Raw genomic sequence first — 14,899 nt, forward strand, 5'->3', positions numbered from 1 at the left:
ACTTATGTCATTCAAATACATCAAATACAACACAATTTTTTTTAAAAACCTGTATACCTTATTATGCCTTTTGATCTGTACAGTTGTGCTCTTGCCCACCTTCCCTAGTCCAACTTTTCTCTTCATGGTGACTTGAAGCAGCTGAAGCCCTCACTGAGGCCTGTCACTATGCAAACTAGATGTACCGCAGAGTACTCTGCGGTACAAAATATGACCGCTGCCCAGTCCAGCACATTTTTTCCACAAAAATAAATCACGCTGAAAGGCCTATATGATTCTAACTGTCTTATGCATTATCCACACTCAATTCTCACTGGTATCTGCTAGACAACAAGTACCAAAACATGATTAGTTCATAGATTTCACATGTAAAATTAATTTTATACAACCCCACCCCCATCTTGCCCATAATTCTGAGAAATTCTTGAATTGTGTGCATGTGTGCGTGTATGTGGGGGTTGTTTATGTGTGTGGGTGTGTGTGTGTGTGCGTGCTTGTGTGTTTGCCTGCGTATGTGTGTTTGTGCATGTGCATGCATGCGTACATATGTCTACTGTGTGAGTATGTGTCATACGTATGATTACTGTGAATGTATGTGTGTGCGTGTGTATCTGTTTATGCACATGTGTGCACATGGAATGGGTTAACATGACCCCTTGAGGCAAACATACGGAAAAAATTGGTCATCCTAGGCCCTACGGTTCTCAAGATATTCATAGAAAACTGTGTCTGCCCTACCCTCCTTTCGGGGGATCCAATACAGCGGGGGGGCTACAGATCAAAACAAAAAACGATGGTTCCATGCTATCTATGTGGGGTTACATGCCCACCAAGTTTCGTGTACCCCGGTCTTTCAGTGTCCCGGGAATCCTTGTTGGTGTACGGTCACTAAATGTACACATAAATTATTTTATTGTAAGGCCCCCCATGAACGAAAGTCCACAAAACTTGGCATGCATTCGGAGGGTGTCATAATGATCCTACACTTTTAATTTCGTGCAGTTTTGACCATGTCATCCAGAGATATTGTGATGAAAACACCTAATTTTTTGCTTTTTAATTTTTAACTAGGTGGCGCTATACATGAAATAAGTGGCAATGGGATGGGTTGACATGCCCCCTTAAGACCAACATACAAAAAAAAGGTGGACCTCCTAGGCCCTACGGTTCTCGAGATATTCACAGAAAACTGTCTCCGGCCACCTACAGGCCAGTTGGTGTATAGTAACATAAATTAATTTATTGTGTGGCCCCCCATGAACGGAATTCCACGAAACTTGGCGTGCATTCAGAGGGTGTCATAATGATCCTACACTTCCAATTTCGTGCAGTTTTGACTATGTTAGGTCACAGATACCTGCGATTACAACACCTCATTTTTACTTTTTGGTTTAACTAGGTAAAAAAACTAGGTAAAAAAAAATGGTCCTCCTAAACCTTACGGTTCTCGAGATATTCACAGAAAACTGTGTCTGCCCTACCCTCCTTTCGGGGGGTGCAGTCCAGCAGTGGGGCTACAGATCAAAACGAAAAACGATGGTTCCATGCTATCCATATGGGGTTACATGCCCACCAAGTTTCGTCTACCCCGGTCTTTCAGTGTCCCGGGAATCCTTGACGGAAATTTGGACATGCGAAAAAGAAAAAAAAAAAAAATTGACTAAACCTATATGACCGCCGCTTCGCTGCGCGGCGGTCATAATAACCATCTCCCGCACACAAATAAATTAATCTCTCTGCCCACGAGGATAAAATGGCTTGTCATATCAGGCTGCTTTGAAAGAAGAAAAACTGATAAAAAATATAGCACAGCGATTACTATTCCAGATTTATTTCCCTTTAATGTCAGAGCAAAGCTGTGCTATTTCGCCGAAAAGAGAGAGAGAAAAAGAGAGAGAAAGAGAGAGATAAAAAGAGACAGACAGAGAGAGAGCATGAGAGAGAGATAGATAGAGAAAGAAAGAGAGCGATAGACAAAGAGAGAGAGAGAGAGAGCATTTGCCACCCGCTCCTATTTGCGACCAGTGAATCAGAACAAAAGTAAAATGCAGTGTAGATGGAAATCAGCGATGGCAGCAAATCAGGATAATACCAGAGCTGCGTAGGCTAGATATCTGCTGGAGCAGCTGCCCACTTCTGGACAACCAACAGAACATGGAAGCAATTAGGAGATGGTGCAATGAAGCTGACCTTTACTAATTCTTCTCTCCTCTGCCTTAATGGCGCTCCGCTAACCCTCATTGGTTGCTTTGTTCTTCTTCATATTTTTTAACGTTTGGGGTAATTCAGTTGGGAATTCAGGGAGAGCTGGACATTGTGTTGGCAACATCTGTATCACCCACAAAACCATGTTGTCTTACCAACAGTGACAAACATTTAGAAATGTGTTATTTCCTCACAGTGATACAAAACTGCAATATTACAGTAGAACCGTACCTATATGTGAGCCCTAAAACAAAATGATCCTACATACACACACACACACACACACACACACACAAACAAACACACACACACAGAAACAGCCTAAACAACATTCACAAGTCTGTAATTATCTGACCAGCCTACATCAAGCAGGCCACACACCATCGTTGAGCTGGACACAAACCCGTGATCAAATATCAGCGGGAATAGCTAACAGGCTTTTAGTTAGCGGAAAGAGATGGCTCTCTCCTCATTAAATATTTACATGTGGGGCCAGGGCTATGGGGAGGACAGCCGCCCCTCTGGCCTTACCTTCTGCACCTGAGGAGAAATCAGGTTTCCATACACCCCCAGGAAGGCTGCGCTCTTCTCACTTTGTGGACAACCACCTGGAAGACACAGAGGGCAGACAAACACATAAACATACTGACCATTTGTGGTACAAAAGATGGCAGTTTTACATGTCAAAGAACAACTCATTTCAATAAAATACCCTCATAAATAATATGATTTAATCGTTTATGAACTATTAGTTCATGATGAATATCTGCTTGTGAACAGTATCATATAACAGTCAAATGTATATGCTACTATTTAAATTCATTAATTCCTCTGAGCCAGTGAGCCTCTCTAACTGATGGTGCTTCAGCCAGCCATTCTCCCTCAAGTGCCCCCCAGTGAGGCACATGCATGTCACATGACACAAGCACTTAGGCATGTGACATGCAAGTCTAGTCTCCCATCTACAACACATACCAAAGTCGGCATAGCCTGCATACCTACAGCAAAATGGACACCAGGGACTACGACGGTAAGAAATATTTCCGGAGCTATTTCAACAATTCCAACGGCGGCAGTTGGACGCACTACATAAAACATTTAAGGCTGACCCCCACCCACTTGACTGAGGGGTGCTGTGATGATGACAGTCCCCAATGTCAGTGAAGTTCACTCCCCATCTCTGTGACAGGTGACAATGATTGCATTACACTCCGAAGACGTCACACTGCTGAATCACAGGCCTGATTTATATATGAGGGCCCAAAGTTGAGATCGCTCACTGAGGTTTCGATTTTGTTGTTTACGTATTTCAAGCAATCTTTTTTTGGAAAATCTATGACATTTGATGCAATGATACTTTTTAAATATCTTTCTCAAATCTAACCCTTGTTCTGTAAGCAAGCATGCTTGGGACCCTTCTCTCCAAGATCTTTGTTTACAATAATCAATGGGGTCGAGCAAGTCTTCACACAGCTGGTTAATAATTGAATAGACTTTTAAAAGCACATACCCGACAGGACTACAAAGAACAACCACTTTGATCAAATATGAATGATCAAATAAGAATGTTGGCACACAGGATGACATTTTTTAATTTTTCCTAATTTGTTGTCTTGTAGCCTACTAAATATATAGTTGGCATTTTCTTAATAACAGAACAGATAACAATGTAGTATAAATGATAATGATAACATTGCACATGCAAGCATACATGCTGAGAGTCCAGTCAATGTGAAAACCAAACATACATCAAGCTGAATATTGCAGGGCTAATTGTGGACTGATGGTAAGAGACAGAAAATCAGAGCAGCCATTTTGGGCAGTCCAAATCTGTATTACACATGCTGACTCAGTCAGAGAGCCCTACAGGCTGGGTAGAACAGAAGCATGCCTGTGATTCATCTAGCACTGCAACACTCAAACATACAGTACACACACACACACACACACACACACACACACACAAACAAACACACACACACAGAAACAGCCTAAACAACATTCACAAGTCTGTAATTATCTGACCAGCCTACATCAAGCAGGCCACACACCATCGTTGAGCTGGACACAAACCCGTGATCAAATATCAGCGGGAATAGCTAACAGGCTTTTAGTTAGCGGAAAGAGATGGCTCTCTCCTCTTTAAATATTTACATGTGGGGCCAGGGCTATGGGGAGGACAGCCGCCCCTCTGGCCTTACCTTCTGCACCTGAGGAGAAATCAGGTTTCCATACACCCCCAGGAAGGCTGCGCTCTTCTCACTTTGTGGACAACCACCTGGAAGACACAGAGGGCAGACAAACACATAAACATACTGACCATTTGTGGTACAAAAGATGGCAGTTTTACATGTCAAAGAACAACTCATTTCAATAAAATACCCTCATAAATAATATGATTTAATCGTTGAATATCTGCTTGTGAACAGTATCATATAACAGTCAAATGTATATGCTACTATTTAAATTCATTAATTCCTCTGAGGCAGTGAGCCTCTCTAACTGATGGTGCTTCAGCCAGCCATTCTCCTCAAGTGCCCCCAGTGAGGCACATGCATGTCACATGACACAAGCACTTAGGCATGTGACATGCAAGTCTAGTCTCCCATCTACAACACATACCAAAGTCGGCATAGCCTGCATACCTACAGCAAAATGGACACCAGGGACTACGACGGTAAGAAATATTTCCGGAGCTATTTCAACAATTCCAACGGCGGCAGTTGGACGCACTACATAAAACATTTAAGGCTGACCCCCACCCACTTGACTGAGGGGTGCTGTGATGATGACAGTCCCCAATGTCAGTGAAGTTCACTCCCCATCTCTGTGACAGGTGACAATGATTGCATTACACTCCGAAGACGTCACACTGCTGAATCACAGGCCTGATTTATATATGAGGGCCCAAAGTTGAGATCGCTCACTGAGGTTTCGATTTTGTTGTTTACGTATTTCAAGCAATCTTTTTTTGGAAAATCTATGACATTTGATGCAATGATACTTTTTAAATATCTTTCTCAAATCTAACCCTTGTTCTGTAAGCAAGCATGCTTGGGACCCTTCTCTCAAGATCTTTGTTTACAATAATCAATGGGGTCGAAAGCAAGTCTTCACACAGCTGGTTAATAATTGAATAGACTTTTAAAAGCACATACCCGACAGGACTACAAAGAACAACCACTTTGATCAAATATGAATGATCAAATAAGAATGTTGGCACACAGGATGACATTTTTTAATTTTTCCTAATTTGTTGTCTTGTAGCCTACTAAATATATAGTTGGCATTTTCTTAATAACAGAACAGATAACAATGTAGTATAAATGATAATGATAACATTGCACATGCAAGCATACATGCTGAGAGTCCAGTCAATGTGAAAACCAAACATACATCAAGCTGAATATTGCAGGGCTAATTGTGGACTGATGGTAAGAGACAGAAAATCAGAGCAGCCATTTTGGGCAGTCCAAATCTGTATTACACATGCTGACTCAGTCAGAGAGCCCTACAGGCTGGGTAGAACAGAAGCATGCCTGTGATTCATCTAGCACTGCAACACTCAAACATACAGTACACACACACACACACACACACACACACACACACACACACACACACACACGCTCACACGTATATACACACATACACTCGCATACATATACACATGTATACAAAACAAATGCATATGTACATGCATAAATGCAATGCAAAAATGCACAATGCATTTACATGCACAACAACAGACATACAAAAAATGAATTTGTGAAGATACATGTCTATGCACATGTGCAGATGAACACCCACATTCACTTGCAAAACCATAAACTCACACAAATGAATATAAGCAAATGCAATCTCTCTCTCTGCATAATCACTTAGCTGTATGTCTGGAATGGCACATTATCCCATCACACACACACACACACACACACACACACAAAAATCCCAACCAGCCCCCTGAAGCAGTTCTGGTCATGCTCGAAACCCAAACACATAACACTTCCCTGGCGTCCCGGGGCCTCTGTGTTGCACTTCATTACCTTTCCCAGTGCCGAGCCACATCCGGCGTTACTCACCCACTCACACTGTCCTTCACATTCGCCTCAGAGTGCAAAGACATTTTCACTTGCAATTTTCACCTCACAAAATATTACCAAAAAGAGGACACAAAACTGGGAATCAGGGAATTGGGAAGTTCTGGATGCTCTTTGAGTATTTGTTTGCTCTAGATTTTTACGAAAGTAACGTAGAAGCAAAATACAAGCTAATGTATTACACTGGCTTCTATGGAACCCGTGCATTGGTCCAAAATCCCAAGTCACAAGCCCTACTTGGTTGTTTAATCATGAACAATATTCCTCTCCCAACACTGATAAATTGGGGCGTTTTAGCACCTTTCTGTTCGGCCAGTCTTAAATCATCTTGCCAAAATTCTTGATGGTCACATTTGGTCTATACAGGTATATGCGGGGGAGGAGGCCCATTCCTCCAGGCTTTGGGTGGTAAACCGGTGAAACTGTGGGACACACGGTGCCCTACCCTCCTCTCCCATTTTTGCAGGTTGTCAGACACCTCAGAGTTCCACCGAGAACAGCAGGATGGAACACTGCATGGAGGAGGCTCTATAGCAACTGGGCTACACTGGTACTATCAAGGTCACATCTCAGCGTTCAGGCCCCAAGTTCAAAGAGCTACACCTGCTCCCCATGGCAGTCTCCCTGTCACAGGCATCTTCTCAAACGGGAGAATGTTTCCCAAAGTTGATATAGACAGGATAGGTGTCATAAAAGTGGGTAGCATCAGTGTCATGTACACTATGATCTCTATGCTGTTTCCTTCCATTTCAATTCAGTTGCTTTGACTACTGACTCAACCTGTCAAAAAACTCTGGATGTGATCATACTTCACTGGTGACACCTTATGATATAAAATAGATCTTAAAATGTAACTGTTCCCGTTTCAGGGAACAAGTCTATTCGTTTTATAAATGAAGCGGTAATGCAGAAAACTGGATTTATTTATTTTTTGTCAGAGCAGAATAAGTAACGTTTAGTGCTAATCTATAATGAGCATTGAAGTAAATACATATTGCCTCCAAAGTGCAATCAGATATTGTGTGATGGCTTGGCAACTCGTGCTTTATAACTCTGCCACTCTCATCCTCACACACAGAGCGTGGTCACAAATTTGACAACATATGATATCACCGAGCAACCTGGCAGGTGTGGGAATGATAAATTATGAGCTGGTATCTGGCCTGACCTGATTTAAAAACTTCACCTCGCATTAACATGGGAAAGACGGCTAGGCGAGCATGTTATAACGAGCATAAAAGACAAGCATGTACATAAACAGTGTCAGGGCAAATAATGACAGGGGCATAACAAAATAATGGGTGATCTGATTAGATCAGAGGGCCTCATCCATCATAACTGTCTTGAGGATTTGAGCTTATTTAGCCATTAATTTGCTTGGAATACTTCCTTTCTGCTGCACTGAGTTGATACCAAGATAATTGACAACTGTTTTCCCTTATCTAATTTTACTCTATTGAGCTGCATGAAAGGATAATATTTATCAGGGACATGGTCTACTCTCCCACTCATGGATACCTGCACCATTGCCAAATCTGCAAATAGAGCAGTGGCTCTACTGAACACAATCAACAATTATCATATCAAGTTAGTCAATGACTGTCATAATAATCAGTTATTATAGCACCTCTCATCATTATTACAATCTATTCTAAGCATGACTGCCAAAGCCATGTTGTTCACCTGCAACCTTACGGTATGCCATACTAGGCATAACTAATGTTCTAGTTGCTAGTGCTATTCTGATTGCTCCACAATTGGGGTTCAGGTCCTTCTTTGGGAAAAGAATAAGCAATCTTCAACGTCTATCTTTGGAATACCAATCATCAAATGTGTTAGCATCAATATTCAGCCACTCTGTGTGCACATTCTTCTAGTTTGCCATTATGCTATTAAATACAATCAAATGGAGTAGCACATGAAGAGAAAGGTTAGCAGCTGTGTTTTCATTTTCATCATGCCGGCATAGCCTACCCACCCACACTTCACTGTGTATCAAATAAAAAGGGAATGCCGAAATCATTACTGCCTGAAGCAACACCTTTGTTTCTCACACTATTCTTGTCCAAAGACAATTTGGCCAAAATAATAACAGTAGTATGTATGTTGTTTAAGACTGGGCTAGTTTAGTGGAAAAACAGTAACATGTTATGCAAATGTTATACTGTTTATTTCCTGTCTATATTCCCTTTTGAATGTTTTCGTAGAATGCAAAGTGAACCAGATTAACCCAATCCCTGTTAAAATATTATAGGGCCTATAATATGTCTTTACAGGGATTGGGATAATCTGGTAGTCATTGCATTTCTAAAGAAAACACTTAAAATGAAATAATTTGATAAAAAGATACATAGAAGAGCCCAATATATTATAATGTAAATGTTTTGATGTTGTCACTATCGTTATGAATGTATAGCACGAACATACTGTCGCCATCTCCATAACTGTGAGCCACACTAAGCATCTTCCATACAGGGGAGGTAGTGAGTGCTGTCACAAACACACAAAAAACGGACAAAAAAGAGATTTAACTAGGCCATCTTTGTTTCACCATAAAACATGAACATGCTTCATAAATACATGCCGTTTTGAAGGGAGTGCTAGGGCATGCAACTATGTGTGTGTAATCACATTAAGAACATTTCAGCCTATTGGTTTTAAGTGCATGAACTATGAAATGTGAAGACAGAGAATTATTTACCACCCACATGACCCTACAGAGAACATAAATTGTACAAATTACGTCAGCAAAAACAAAAAGCTCAGCAGTGAGCTCACCTCAGTCCAGATCTCTAGTAATAATACAGTGCCCCTCCCCCACTCGGTCTAGTTGACTACCATCACGGATCAAAGGGGAAAGTGTGCACAGACTGATTAGGAGTGACCCTTACATAATGAGAGCATTCAATCAACCCAAACATCAACTGTGTGGATCGTTACCATTTAAAAAAAATAACAATAAATAATCAAAGGGAGACACATTTTTCACTTGAATCTGGATGTGTTGCTATTTGCATGCAGAACAGGCATTTACTGGCATGTTATTACAGTGGACATAGACTTTGGGAAGACTGTGTTGTTTTATCATCTGCAAAGTCCTGAGGCCTGTGCATTCAAGAAAGAAACTCAAATTATCCAGGGAATGTAGCCTGTTCCAGAAATACCCTTGGCTGAGGTTATTTTCCATCAGGCCCAACACTATCAGTCAGATCAAAGAAGCCAACTTATCTTCTTTGAATTAGCCATACAGGCTCTGTGAGGATTCAATGTACAATACAAAAATCTACTTCTGGAACAAGGTCACCTTGGTTACAACCCTGAATACTGTCACATCCAAAGACAGATGACTGACACGTCCCTCTTCAAAACCCAAAGGTACTACTTTAACAGACCCTTGAATCAGTTCTCCTATTTTGTCTACTAATTAGTTCTACAGTAGTAAACTGGCTGCCAATATAGCACAGACTACTCTAATGAGCCTGTGTTGCTAAGTCATGAAGCAAACAAAAGATTAATAAACTATCATGCGAACACGATCCAAGAGTATCAGAGATGGCATCTATTCTTGTAATACCACAGAGAATTCACCAATCAATAGTCTCCAGTGAAGACTTTAAATGCAGACTCCATTTCAATACAGCACCTCTCAGCAGACAAAATAAAAGGCATGTCAGAGGGCAGTTTAATAAAAAGCGAAACACAACAGCCTCTGATTGCACGCAACAATTAGATCAAACCCATCTCTTCCCCTCACAGCAACCATCTTTCAAACCACCACCACACTGCTGACAAAGACCCATTCCGACTGAAGCGAGGATGGCTAAACTAGGGTTCAGCACCCTGGACAGCTACTTCATATACTGGAAACTGGAAAGCTCCAAAACTGCACACCAAAACAGAAGTGCATGCCTTCTGAGAAGACTTACAATAAAAGGGCACGCTTACATAGTTTTCTACTATCTTACAAGATCGATTCAGATCTAAATGGATATTTTAACTGACTGACAACGAGGAACATATACATTGATAATAAATAAATATGTATCATATTTAATATAAGCTACCTCAGAATTACACTCCTTCTGTTATGGTATTGGAAGAGGGTATTTTGCTTACTTATTAGCTACTTATTATATTGATGTGCAATAGCACCTAAACAGAAACATGTTTGAAATGTCTTATCATCAATGTTTTCTTGTTGTGCAAGCCTATCTACAAATGTCCCTCTTCAAAATAGAGCTAAGTGACTTCTCTGCCTTACCAAAACAATGCTTTTAATAGACTATTTATGAACCACGTCTATCAAATAGCCTATCATAACAGGAGCATAATATATTTTCTTCATAATAAGAACTGTTTAAAGATTTTGGGGTCTCTGAATGCTATTCAGGGCAATGGAATGCGTTGACAGCCATGTGTTTTATGACTACCTATTACATAACGGAAAAAAACGGAAAGCCCTCATTGGTATTCAAGTCATCGTGTTTGGTTGCTGCTCGTAGCAAAATTGAAGATTTCACTCTCTTAACCATTCATTCAATGTTAAGGCTTATTTAATCGGCAAAGCCAGTTTTTAATTATCTAGCCAAGGGCATCAAATGGCAACCCTAACCTTGGGCTCTCGTTTATTTGAAGAGGACACGAATCGTAAACATCCCGTAGTCTTGTAGGCTGCAAACAAGCAGGGAGATACTGAGAACCTTGACTTAATATTCTTAACTCTTTTATCACACAATTATCCCGATGCTTTTACTTCGGCATTTCCCCTACTACTTCAGCGAGAATACAACTTAAATATGCGCGTAGTATTTCATATAAATTATGCAATAGCTATATACAGAGAAAATGACACTTAGCATTTGAAAGTCCATACGCAATGATAAACATTAATGCAATCGTGAGCAACTGCTACTTGCATAGATCATAAAGCAGAACGAAATCAGATCATATAGGCTATTTCAAAGGGTGACCAGAGATCATACATTTAGACACTGTGATCAGCTAAGAAAACACTTAGCTATTTGCTTTTGGTGCACTGAATCTGACGCTGCAATGAAATAACAAATGAACAAGATGGGGTCGAAAACAAGCTTCCCATTAAAAACCAGGAGTCATGACATGCCTGTTAAAGAAATGATATGATGAATTTGAGACCATGACTTGCAATCATCAGCTGCTTACCAGGAATATGATGTTAGATTTCAGTGTCGTATTCTGAGGGATTCTCCTCTCTCCGATGCAAAGACCGAAGGTGACCCCGCTCCTGTGTGTGTCTATCAGCATCCACGGATCACGGTGTATGCAGCAAGGGGGAGCTGCGATGCTTTCAGGCACACTTCATAGATGGGGGATGGTTCAACTCATGGCTGTCGTTACTTGCTGCAAATGATGACGAACTCAAGGGGAACACCACATTTTAAGGCCGTCTGTGTTGTAACATACAGACATGAATTTAACATTTATCTTGAGAGCTTAAGAAAAACGAAAAGGAAGGATAAATGAAATTTAAATATAAATGCACTGAAGGGCAAGAAAAGCCATTCGAGTAATTTCTTGACTGACTTTTTAAAAACATTTCCACACAGAATACAACAACAACAAACACTACACAATAATAACAATAATAATAATAATAATAATAATAATAATATATAATTAATACTCCAATGAAGGTAATAAATTGGTTGCATTGCAAAGCAGTGTTGCACTTTTCTTCTCTTCTCTCTTTCTCTAAAGTTGTTCTTGTGAAATAGCTGCACCTGCAGTATCACCAAGGTGTGCAGGCTCTTATATCCTCTCTATTGCAAACTCTCAAAAGAGTTTTTTCACCAATGGCAACTTTTAACATTCAAAAATCACACTGTATTATGCACATTCATATGTACACTCATCAGTACTGTAGGGACCATTTAATACCACTGGTATTGTTATAAACATTGGACAATAACCTCCACCATCATCAAACATGTTCTGAATGGCATTTTAAAAATATGAAACCGCATGACGCAGTCCACCTAACCGTGATCATAGAATTCATAGTTTACCCACCTCTTATTTTACCATTAGGGCCCCCTACGAATTTTTGCTTAGGGCCCCCAGACTCTAGAATCGTCTCTGACCACTACACCCCTGTCCCGATTGCTGGTGTGGTGCAAAGTGTGTTCAACGCTTCATTTCCATCTCTAATGGCGGACATTTTGTTGTACTGCCTTTTCCTCACCAGCATCTCTATAGAAGGTTTGTATATCATGTATATCTACAGTAGAAATCCTGTACAAAATGATACTGTCCATGGAAGCTATTTAGCCTTGATATATTGATTCTTCAACACTGATGATGATACCACAATGTGTTAACAACACAATGTGTTTATCATTATTGAGATTTTCCAGTGTAGTTTGTTATCAGTTTCCCACATCTACTGGCAATTTCCAGTGTAAACCATTTAAAGGATATTCTTCCTGGGCCTCAAAATCCTCCTGCCTCCAGCAGAGACCATTCATACAGTATGTCATCAGCATATGAGGCATGTAATTGTATCTGGCAATATTTTATAGCATTAACACAGCATGACAGTTGGTTTAGTTGGTGACAGTTGCTCACCTCTCGGAAACTAAAGAGGCTCTAAAGCTGTGGTCCGAACATAACGCAGTTCTTTGTGAAATACAACCTCCTTGCAACTGAAGCTGGGCTGAATTATTTATGGGACAAAGACACGCAAAGGACAGAAATGGACAGATGAATTGAGTTCACATTTGTGTCATATTGTGGCTACAAATGAAATGACACACAAAAAGAAACATTTTTTGTCAGCTAGATTCAGGTAATGGGGCATGCAGAGTGATACATACACTTTGGAAATGTGATAATCACAGCCACACTTTTGTTTTGATCTTGCATTAACTGGAGGAGTTGTGGTCTATGCAGGAAGCTCGGGTGCAAGATGCCACCCCTAGGCCAAAATAGTACTCTCTGATGAGTATACTCATCTATACTCATCAGAAAAGACATACAACATGAAACTGAAATATGGCCTATGTGCGCTCTTACAGAGCCCACATTATTTGCACTATACACTCAGAAGGCATATCAGTAGGCCACACACACACACACCAACATGGCACACACTGTCCAATGCTCTAACAATCAACCTAAACCCTCAACATACAGCGAAACAGACTGCAGAAGAGCCTCTCATATAGCTTAAATAAAACAGATAGATAGAGGCCATCCACAGCTATTAGACCAGAACAGACTTAATGGAGCCTATAGATGATGTAATAAAAAGGAGTAGCCTACCCTAAATTAAATAGCTTAAAAATTGTTGTATTGTTCTAAACATGATTTACTTTTATATAGCTTGCTTGAAGATGTAGCTATTAATACTAACAATATTATAAGGTGTGCTTTCTCATTAGGATATATATTTCTCTCTCTCGCTAATATATATATATATATATATATATATATATATGAAGGGTTCAGATGCAAAAGCCTCTAAATGCCACCTATGTGTCAAAAATGAGATAAAGATGGTGAGGGATGCTCTCCACACATAGTATACAGCTAATCAAATAATTTAACTTCTAAACCCACTAAATACCACTCTCTTCCTGGTCTGAAATATCGATTTATAGGCAAAAACCTATAGGAGCCTGAATTTAAATGCTCATTTAAAAGAAAAGTGGTCAGACGGATTTAGAGGGTTTTGCATCTCAACTCTTCATATATATATATATATATATATATATATATATATATATACACACACAGGTGCTGGTCATACATGTATAATCAGAATATCATCAAAAAGTTGATTTATGTCAGTAATTCCATTCAAAAAGTAAAACTGGCATATTATATTCATTCATTACACACAGACTAATATATTTCAAATGTTTATTTATTTTCATTTTGATGATTATAACTGACAACTAATGAAAATCCCAAATTCAGTATCTCAGAAAATATAAAAAAAAGTTTTTTTAGAAATGTTGGCCAACTGAAAAGTATGATCATGTACAGCACTCAATACTTGGAGAATACTTGGAGCATGGAGTCGATCAGTCTGTGGCACTGCTCAGGTGTGGAGAGCCCAGATTGCTCTGATAGTGGCCTTCAGCTCTTCTGCATTGTTGGGTCTGGCGTATCGCATCTTCCTCTTCACAACACCCCATAGATTTGCTATGGGGTTAAGGTCAGGCGAGTTCATTGGCCAATTAAGAACAGGGATACCATGGTCCTTAAACCAGGTACTGGTAGCTTTGGCACTATGTGCATGTGCCAAGTCCTGTTGGAAAATGATATCTCCATAAAGTTGGTCAGCAGCAGGAAGCATGAAGTGCTCTAAAACTTCCAGATGGCTGCATTGACCCTGGACATCAGAAAATACAGTGGACCAACACCAGCAGATGACATGGCACCTCAAACCATCACTGACTGTGGAAACTTTACAATGGACTTCAAGCAATGTGGATTCTGTGCCTCTCCTCTCTTTCTCCAAACTCTGGGACCTTGATTTCCAAAGGAAATTGAAAAAGGATAAAGTTCCTATGTACAGCCTTCCAGGTGCTGGTGAGGTGCAGTCGTCAATA

The 14,899-nt window shown here is 40.2% G+C and overlaps 1 protein-coding gene across 3 annotated transcripts in view; it reads right to left on the minus strand.

The window, feature by feature from the left end:
- LOC125292860 (protein kinase C and casein kinase substrate in neurons protein 1-like) overlaps nucleotides 1-11,681 on the minus strand; it is a 40,348-nt gene extending 28,667 nt beyond the window's left edge. The window contains exons 1-2 of one of the 3 annotated variants that reach the window (XM_048240372.1): nucleotides 11,487-11,681; nucleotides 2,737-2,813 (exon numbers count right to left, since the gene is read on the minus strand). The gene's annotated coding sequence lies outside the window, so the exon portion shown is untranslated. Of the gene's footprint in view, nucleotides 1-2,736; nucleotides 2,814-4,406; nucleotides 4,484-11,486 lie in introns of all 3 variants that reach the window. The other 2 variants (XM_048240371.1, XM_048240374.1) reach the window with 2 other exon arrangements.
- Between the last annotated feature and the right edge of the window lie 3,218 nt (nucleotides 11,682-14,899).

Source organism: Alosa alosa, chromosome 4 (genome assembly GCF_017589495.1).
Source record: "Alosa alosa isolate M-15738 ecotype Scorff River chromosome 4, AALO_Geno_1.1, whole genome shotgun sequence".
Lineage (NCBI taxonomy): Eukaryota > Metazoa > Chordata > Actinopteri > Clupeiformes > Clupeidae > Alosa > Alosa alosa.